General features: G+C 36.3%; 1 pseudogene; it reads left to right on the top strand.

Annotated features, from left to right (window-relative positions):
* Positions 1-1,066: 1,066 nt before the first annotated feature.
* Positions 1,067-6,920, top strand: LOC121408515 (annotated as a pseudogene).
* Positions 6,921-9,258: the final 2,338 nt, after the last annotated feature.

Genomic DNA, 9,258 nt, shown 5'->3' on the forward strand with positions numbered 1-9,258 from the left:
TTTGTATGACTCGGCCGAGGATCGACCCCACGAACTCCCCGTTCATGAGACGGACGCTCTACCACTGAGCCAAGTTAATAAAAAAAATGCTTGCATCATTTACTCGAGAAAAGCTGTAATTTTGCATTAACTATTGAAAATTCAGCGAGTTAGTCCTTTGTTTATCACTCGGGACTAGAAAACAAAATTCAGTGTATCATTTGGGCAAATCTATAAAACACTTGCATTCATGAGAAGTTTACATTTATCAGCAATGCATGCAGCAACAGACTATGCACGGAATTCCTGTCTTAAACACGTTCCTATGACACCTTTACGTTCACAATTTACACATTGTACATCAGCTCAAGTACACCATTCCTCTTGCCACATGAACTGTGTGTTCCCAAGTCTTATCCGTAATTTTTTTTTGTATTTTCGTTTCTTTTTGAAAGAATCAAACATTATTGACATAGAGAAAAAAAACGTAATCGTATTACAATTTCTAAGAAAAAAATAAATAAAACGAAAAAGGACAACACAAGACGACACAACCACCACAATATACACAAATCTGGATTATTGTCTCCCTTTTGCGAATGGGATAACTAAGTAAAGGTGTTGTCTTCCGCAAAATTGATCCTGTTGCTTGAGCTCTTATGTATAGAAAACTATCGTGCGTACTTTCAAAAGTAAAGCACGAACAAATATTTTAACAGAATATGTGTATTGACTAGAATTTATGCTTTTTTAATTTCTCAATGATAGCCTATAAGGTGCAAGTCGAAATAAAGTCTCGTTTTCAGACACAGGCAATGGTATCACGATTCAGGGTTCAAAGTCAGCCATTTGAATACACAATACACTCTCATTGATAGACCTCCAAATATTAATTCATTATTAACCTTCGATCTCGGCAAATAATTCGTAAAGAATAAACTAAGAAATAAATGTCAGCAAAATTTGGGACACCTCCTCCTCTATTAAAACCCCACCTACCTTGATCGAACTCAAACTGTGCGCAAACGATCTATAACCAGTAATTTCTTTCCTTCCTTTGCTTTAAGTATTCCATTATCAATTGCGTATTGAGGGGAAACGGCGCTGGTCGGGTGGGGGCGAGTGCTCAAACCACACACCTGACGCCAGGAGTACGAGCTGAAAAAACGAAGCGAGATTAATAGCTTTTAGCTTCTTTGGTTTTTCTTGGGAATACTAATGTTGTTTCTTCGCCATCTTTCCCTTCGTCGGTCTCCCCCCCCCCCCACCTTTGCCTTTTGCAACCCCTGAATGTATAGCGTCCAGGGTATCTTGCAAAGCCCTCTGATACGCCTTTGATTTGAGGATATATTGTCAATATTTTCATGTAATTTGTTTACTTTATAAAGGTCAATTTCGTTCACGAGCCCGTTTCTCTTCAGAAGATAAATATCTTTATCACTGCGACAAAGACAAGAGAGTCCAGTGTCATATTCTGGAATTGTTCTTTTCCATCCACATTCGAAGCCTTGATTGCGAGCACTTTTCCGACGATCAAGATTAACCATGGTTGTCAAGGTTTACGTCGATCTCCTTTCGCAGCCTTGCCGCGCTCTTGTCATCTTCCTCAAGAACACCAAAATCCCGTTCGAAATCGAGAAAGTAAATTTGAAGGCTGGTAAGCATTATAATTGAAGTTTCTTACGTATTTCCAAGGAACTCCAACCATTTTGTTGACATTTTGGATGTTAAAGGTACTTCATAAAATGATTAAAGTCTCTGGTTAGATGTACCACTTTGTCAGATATATCCATAATCATACTACTATGATTGTAAGACTGGAAATATGAAAGAATGAACCTGATGTATACATTTCGCTGTTGTACTTACGAAGTCGACTCGAAATTGATCAAAGCTCTAGCCTTGTTCCTAATTACATTACACTATATCCGTGAGTTTGTAGTCGCTTTGCACGGTGTGACTGCAGTGATAATGCGATAGTCACATCAACCAAACCGAAATAATTTCATTAAAAATAACATTGGTGGTTCTGGCCAGGATTAGGTATCTTATATGTGACTGTGCCATTTGCATGATTAGTAAGCAGATGGCAGAGATTGTTTTGGTCATTCCTATAGAAAACAGTATAGAACATCTTCGTAATCTATCGTTCCTTAACACCTTGGTCACATTTGCTCTACGGTGGCCGTACGGCGAGTCGAAAACAGCCGTTTTATTGATTTTAATTCAAACCACCTATATGTAGTTGGACAAAAAATGTTAAAACGGCTGTTCTCGACCCGCCGTACGGCCGCCGTAGAACAAATGTGACCAAGGTATAAATTGTTAACCTTTCAGTTCAAGCCATGTTCCCATTTAATAGGAACCACTCATCCCGGGATAGGGGTGGGGCACTCCCATTGACATGTGGATACCAAATAAAAAAAAACGCGCAAGAATGGTATCATTTTCAAGATCGAATCAGGGTACCAGAAACACTCGCATGCTGGACAAAGGGTATACATATTGTAGTGCTCAACCTACGTGATGAGGATCGGATACACTACAATGGTATTACATTGCAAAATATTTAACAATACAATGTCGTATTTTCTATAACATAGTGATTTAAGAAGTTTGCTGGGGTTGCCACTGTAAGCTTATTCTTCAAAAATAAAAAATCTTCGTATTTTTTTTAAATAAAAATATTGTTAAATATAACATTTCTTACCCAATACTGGTTAAGGTTAAGGTTCTTTATTGTTAAGGGCGGGTTTCGTAACCAGAAAATTTTGAGGGAAGTGTTTCACACTACTGTACTTGTTAAGGGGTGCGTTTTCAGATCATTGAAAATGCGTGTTCAGGGTATGTTTTAACCCCCCCCCCCCTCCCCCCATGGATATGCATGATATCCACTGGTCAATGGAACTACCCCCTCCCCCCCCCCCCTCATCTGGCCAGTCATGATTGTACAATATGAATTTCCCCTTCCATTCCATTAATCGTTAAAAAGAGGTAATATTTCTGGAGGGGGGGGCATCCATGGGGGTTTACCTTTTTAGATCAATGTTTTGGTCACAAATTTTTTTAGCGGCATCTGAGGCCTATACGTACAGTCTTTTTTCATGGGGGATGGGGTAAAATGATATAGAGGTTATCCCAGTCCCATACATTCGTAATTCCGAAGCTTCGTAATTTGGAAGCTTCGTTATTCCGAAGGTTCGGATATTCCGAAGGTTCGTTATTCCGAAGGTTCGTATTTCCGTAGGTTCGTAATTCCGAAGGTTCGTTAAAGTCCGAAAACTGAATGAGGTTCGTAATTCCAAAGCTTCGCTAGTACGAAAACGAAGTAGGGTTCGTAATTCCGAAGGTTCGTTAATCCGAAAACGAAATGAGGTGTGTAATTCCGAAGGTTTCTTAGTCCGAAAACTGAATGATTAACGAACCTTATTTCGTTTTCTGACAAGCGAACTTTCGGAACATCAAACCTTATTTCGTTTTCGGATTAACGAACCTTTGGAACATCGAACCTTATTTCGTTTTCGGATTAGCGAACCTTCGGAATAACGCCACAAATGTTAGGATTAACGAACATCGAGGTATTGGCAATTTACGTGTTTCGGAATGACGAACCTTCGGAATAAAGGACCTTCGGAATTACGAAGTGTAACCATTCCAGTTTGTTCAAAATAATGCCTCTTTTCTTTATTATCAGCGGATTGAATGGGCCTACATGTCTGCCTTTTCTTCTTGAGTCAATAGTCGTGCTTTGAACAATCATTATTATCCACATGTAAATAAAGTTAGTAAACAAGCAAAATTTGCAAGTCATATATTTGCTATAAAATGTCACTTGCACCTGTATGAAACATTCATTGGTTTTGGGGAGCTTAACGCGATTCAGTTTTTTTTCCCCGAGGTGCTTGTTTATTCATTCTTTCTCAAATATTCGGTCTTTTGTTAAATCATTGATTTATAATTTTATTTCATCTCATAGCGTTTACTTCCATTTCCAGCAATCTCAATAAGTCATCTTCTATCGATTTTTATAATACTCTAAATAAAAAAAATGAGTACAAAATAGTTAGGACAAGTATGCAACAGGTTGGGGATGGAGGAGGCTGCTAAAAAAACAAAAGTCGAGTTTGAATAGGACAGTCTCATAAGCATTCTTAAAAATAGTATAGAACAAATAAAAAATAATATAAATGATAATATTCTACAAAATGACAAGGAGAGCGTATTAGAGACTTATCTACACTTTTAAAATGTTGGGCAATATACTGTCCACCACACAACAATTGGTTACAAAATTTATCCATCTATGGGTAGTTTTCAACCAATGCTGTGTATTTTCACCCAAGGCACTTAGTATTGGTTTAAACTGCCCCAAATTGGATCAGTTTTAACCAATTGTTGTGCGGACAGTAATTATGCTGCGCAACATTTTCTAAGAGTGTAGTTAAATAAATGGTGTCAAGAAAAATAACAAGAAAGATAAGATCATGAAGAAGAGAGGGAGAAATTTTCCGAATCTTGCACCGACACTCACTACCCAATGTTTTAATTCATAAATAATTAATTTCTATTAAACCGTTTAACAAAAAATATTTATGAATTCATTCATCTATTCATAATTTTGTTTGTGATTCCGGTTTTCAGGAGAACATAGGAAATCCGAGTTTGTAAAGATAACCCCTCTCTGTACTGTTCCGGCTATCCAAGATGGTGACTTCAGTATGGGAGAAACGTAAGATCTATTATCGTAATTTTCTTCGTGCTACTCACATTACTTGTTACTTTGATAAAGGATGATTACAAAATATATATCATTTTGTTTAAATGATGACGACGTTGAAATGGTGAAACGACACGCTAATGAGGTCCAATAATTACTACTGGCAAACAATAAAATATCAATGATACTGGTAATCATTACTAAACAGATGATTATGCCAAAATTAATTATGATAAAGATAATCCGTGCAATGGTTTTTAATCAAATCATTACAGAATGCTCAGTTCAAGTAGCTCTGTTAAAAAAGAGACACAAATAAATATATCTTTACGCACATAACCACATAGAATTACTGGAAAATCGTTTTTTGCAGAGTGGCGATTATCAAGTACCTGGCGAACAAGTACGCAGACCTAGTTCCTTACAACTGGTATCCGAAGGATCTAGAGAAAAGAGCCAGAGTTGATGAATACATGGCATTTCATCATACAGGAACAAGAGGAGGGTGTTGTGGAATCTTCATCAGCGAGGTGAGAAGCTTAATTTCACAAAACAGTTATATGCACATCTATTAACAGCAAAGTAGAACAACCCTCCTCCCCCACCCCCCAAACACAGGCATAACTTTACATTAAATAACAGAGTTATCTTTGGCGAATTCAAACTCCAGAACAGAATTGATCTGCTAATAGCAGTGTTTGATTCAACAAGTCGATATTGTTAATGTTCTTTTTAATACAGGTTCTCATCCCATTGTTTTCGGAAGGGAAAGAGCATGCATCGGAGGAAAGATTGAAACGAGATACAGAGAATTTGACCAAACAACTTGATAAGCTGGAGAATGCTTTCTTACAGGACAATGATTGGTTGGCCGGGATGACATCTCTGTGGCGGATGTGCTCGCCGTTTCTGAGGTAAAAACGGCAACAACAAATAGAAAAAAAATGGACCACCAAAATCTATTAGGCTGTATATCTATTTTTTTTCAGAGAATATGAGGAAAATGTCATTTAGTATTTCTAGAACGATATAATACATAAAAAAGCCAACAGGCAAATGTTTGGACTTTGTCATGCAAATAGCAATATTTTGGGGTCATCTGAAGATTTGTTTATATGAAGTAATCTAAAAAAAAGTAACATACTATATGTTAATTGCATATTTCATTTATAAACATCATCATGTATGCTCATTAAGTGATTAAATAGTTTTCCACTTATGAATCGCATAAATGCAAATTAAGTAATGATGAAATCCAATCCTCTCCACTTCAAGAAAAATTGCTTCTATTTCCCCCTTTTTATGTGATTTGTTTCCCTGATTACTTACTGTGCACCGGTGCCATACACTGTGAACCTTATAAGTTGCAATGTGTGCACCTTCTTCCCTTTAATGAAAGGTGCACAATTTCACATTAAATTTATACCCCGGTGTGACATCACTGGCGGATCCAGGGGGGCGGGCACAGCCGGCCCGTGCCCCTCCCCCTTTTAACACAATTAAAATTCGTAATATAAAAATGCCTTTAAAACAGAAGTGCCCCTCACCCTTTGAAAGTAAAAACCCCTTTTTCCTTTTTTTTGCCTTTCAAATTTTTCCTCGGGAAAATGTGCCCCCTCCCCTTTTCGAAAAATCCTGGATCCGCCCCTGGGAAGGGCTATGCAAAGTTGGACATATATAATTTTACAATAAATAATCTTTGTTAACAAATAGGCACTTTTATGCATAGTTATTGTTTATTTACTTTTTTCAACGATTAGATGATGCAAAATACCATTAACAGACGTGACGTCACAGAGGGGAGACCGAAGCTCAGAGCTTTCGTAGATCGGGTGAAGGATCGTCTTAACCCAACCTTTGATGAAGTCCACGAAGCCTTGTATGCAAGGAGGGATAGCTACGGGAAATAAATTTTCTTCAAAACAATTGTTTTTAATAAATTCAGGAAGCCTTACTTGGCATCAGAAATTATTATCACCCCTCCCCCCCCTCTCTCTCTCTCTCTCTATAAACTTCTCTGTATCCCTGTCTCTGCCTCCAAATCTCACTTCTGTCCCTGGATAATCATATTGAACACTGCTGAAATATATCCAATTGCCATACCTTCTTTTATCATTGCAAAGAACAATTTTCGTCGACTTTTTAATAGACCAGGGCCCGTTGCAGAAAGAGTTGCAATCAATCGCAACTCTAAAAAAAATAATTCCCAACTTGATTTTCAACCAATCAACAGCACGCATTTGGGACTTGCGATTGATTTTTGACTTGGGTTTAAACGCAACTCTTTCTGCAACGGACCCCGATTGTCAACTTAATTTCCATGTAACGCTGCATGAAATCGTTTAGTAATTCAGATAAAATACTAGTGAAAAAATGCTAATTGAGGTTAGCCCCAATAGATAATGCAATAGCATTAATAGTTTAAAATAATAATTTCAGCTGATGTCAATAAGTACAATCATAATCTTCAGTATTAATTCTACTTATTATTGGTTCAGCTAATTGTCATCTTTACCGAACGTATTTCAAAAATCAACAATATACATATACCTTATGTATTCACAAAAATTATGCACTCTAGAAATTATTGGGTAAAAATGCTCCATGAGGGTAATTATTAAACATTAGGCATTTCCTTTGGGCAATTTCATTTATCCAGTGTGATGACAATTTTACCCATTCTAAAGTAATTGCTGCTTATTTTTTAATCTTACTGGACAATATGCATCCCGCATTGGGTAAAATACTGCCCAAAATTGGTTGGAAACATATACCCCTTTCAGTAACTCGCTGGCCCGGGCCAGGCCCGGGCTAAGTCGTAAAATTTTGAGTTTATGAATATAGTTACTGAAAACATTTTTTAACGCTTGGTGCGGACTATTTTAGCGCGGGCCTGGTACGGACCAAAAAATCATGAGTTACTGAAAACGGTAATAGTTAATCTCGTGCTGGTTAAAATTTTACCCAATAATTTTTACAGTGAAGTACTTTTTAGGCAGTGTATACAAGCATCTAATTACGGTTAAATTCCTCCAATAGCATTATTTTGAACAATTTGCTAGATATTCTGCTACTTCGGATGTTTCTGAGATCACTTGCAGGTAAATTTGAAATAGGGTCAGAAAATTAAATTGATATTGTTAAGATTCACATTTCGCTTATGTTTTGTTCCTTTATTGTAGCGATAGTCAATAGTGTAAGATATTAATACAACAAATCTATGCAGAAACAGATTATGAATTAAATATACTCCTATCAAAATATTTGTTTGATTTGTATGCCAGTAAATCGCGAGCATGTGTTTATAGACAAATAAAGTAAGATTGTTTTCATTTATGAATTTTCGTAGTTTTTTGTACATTCTGTACACAGTAAAAAAAGTGTTAACCGGTGTGCATAGAGGACCACGCCAGTCATTTTACACCGGTGTTAGATTGACAGTGTTAGATTAACACCTATATAGGTGTTATTACAACACCTTTGGTTCTTTGGTGTTATGTTAAATCTATTGGGTGTAATTTTAACAGCTCAGGGTGTGGTCCTCTATTAAGATCAACTGGTGTAATATTTAACACAGTTTTTATAGTGTAGATGTTAAGAGCGAAATGTAGATAAAATCGAACAATGCAAAAGTTATTTTCCATTATTTTATTACTTTCATCAAAATCGCACAACGTAAGATATTTTTTCTTTGAAAAATTAATCAAACAAAAAATGCTTGCATCATTTAATCGAGAACCAGTGTTATTTTGCATTAACTATTGGAAAATTCAGCGAATAAGTACTTTGTTCATCACTCGGGACTATAAAAAAATCAAGTGTATATCATCTGGGTTGGCGAATCTTTAAAACAGTTGTATTTGATAAATTCATGAGAAGTTTACATTTATCAGCAATGCATGCAGCAACAGATCATACGCGCAATTCTTGTCTGAAACACGTTCCTGCCTACCTATAAAAGTTCACAATTCTTTTGCTACATGGACGGTGTGTTTCCAAAGGTCTAGAAAATGTGTCAAGCAAAAAAAAAGTTATCACCCCAAATTTAAGGTCATTTTCGACGAAAATAAATTTGACAAGCAAAAAAAAAGTAATCTCGTCCAAAAACACATGCTTTATTTCGATATTGAATGATGCATTTTTTAACATCATAAAAGACTAAAAATAGTAGGGGGACATGTGATATTCTGCCCTCCTACTTAAAATAGTAGGGGGACACGTCCCCCCCCCCCCGCGCCCATGAGTAAATCAATAATAATATCGAAATACATAGATATTAAAATTCAAGGAGCAGACAATAAACTTACTGAATTTTAAAGTTCAGCAATAATTTGTGAAAGACGTGCATGCCTACATGAATATGCAATATGTGGGCTGATGATGTCATATATCCCCACTTATATACTTTTTTATAATTTTGAAATCAAACTATTTCTTTACTTTTTTCATAGGCCTATATGCTTGAACATCTCCCTTGTAACCAAATAAGTTTCAGCTATACGATTGGCTTAAGCAATAATTCAGTAGTCGATCTATTTTTTTTTACATTCTTTGAGGACAAA

This window comes from Lytechinus variegatus, chromosome 2 (genome assembly GCF_018143015.1).
Source record: "Lytechinus variegatus isolate NC3 chromosome 2, Lvar_3.0, whole genome shotgun sequence".
NCBI lineage: Eukaryota > Metazoa > Echinodermata > Echinoidea > Temnopleuroida > Toxopneustidae > Lytechinus > Lytechinus variegatus.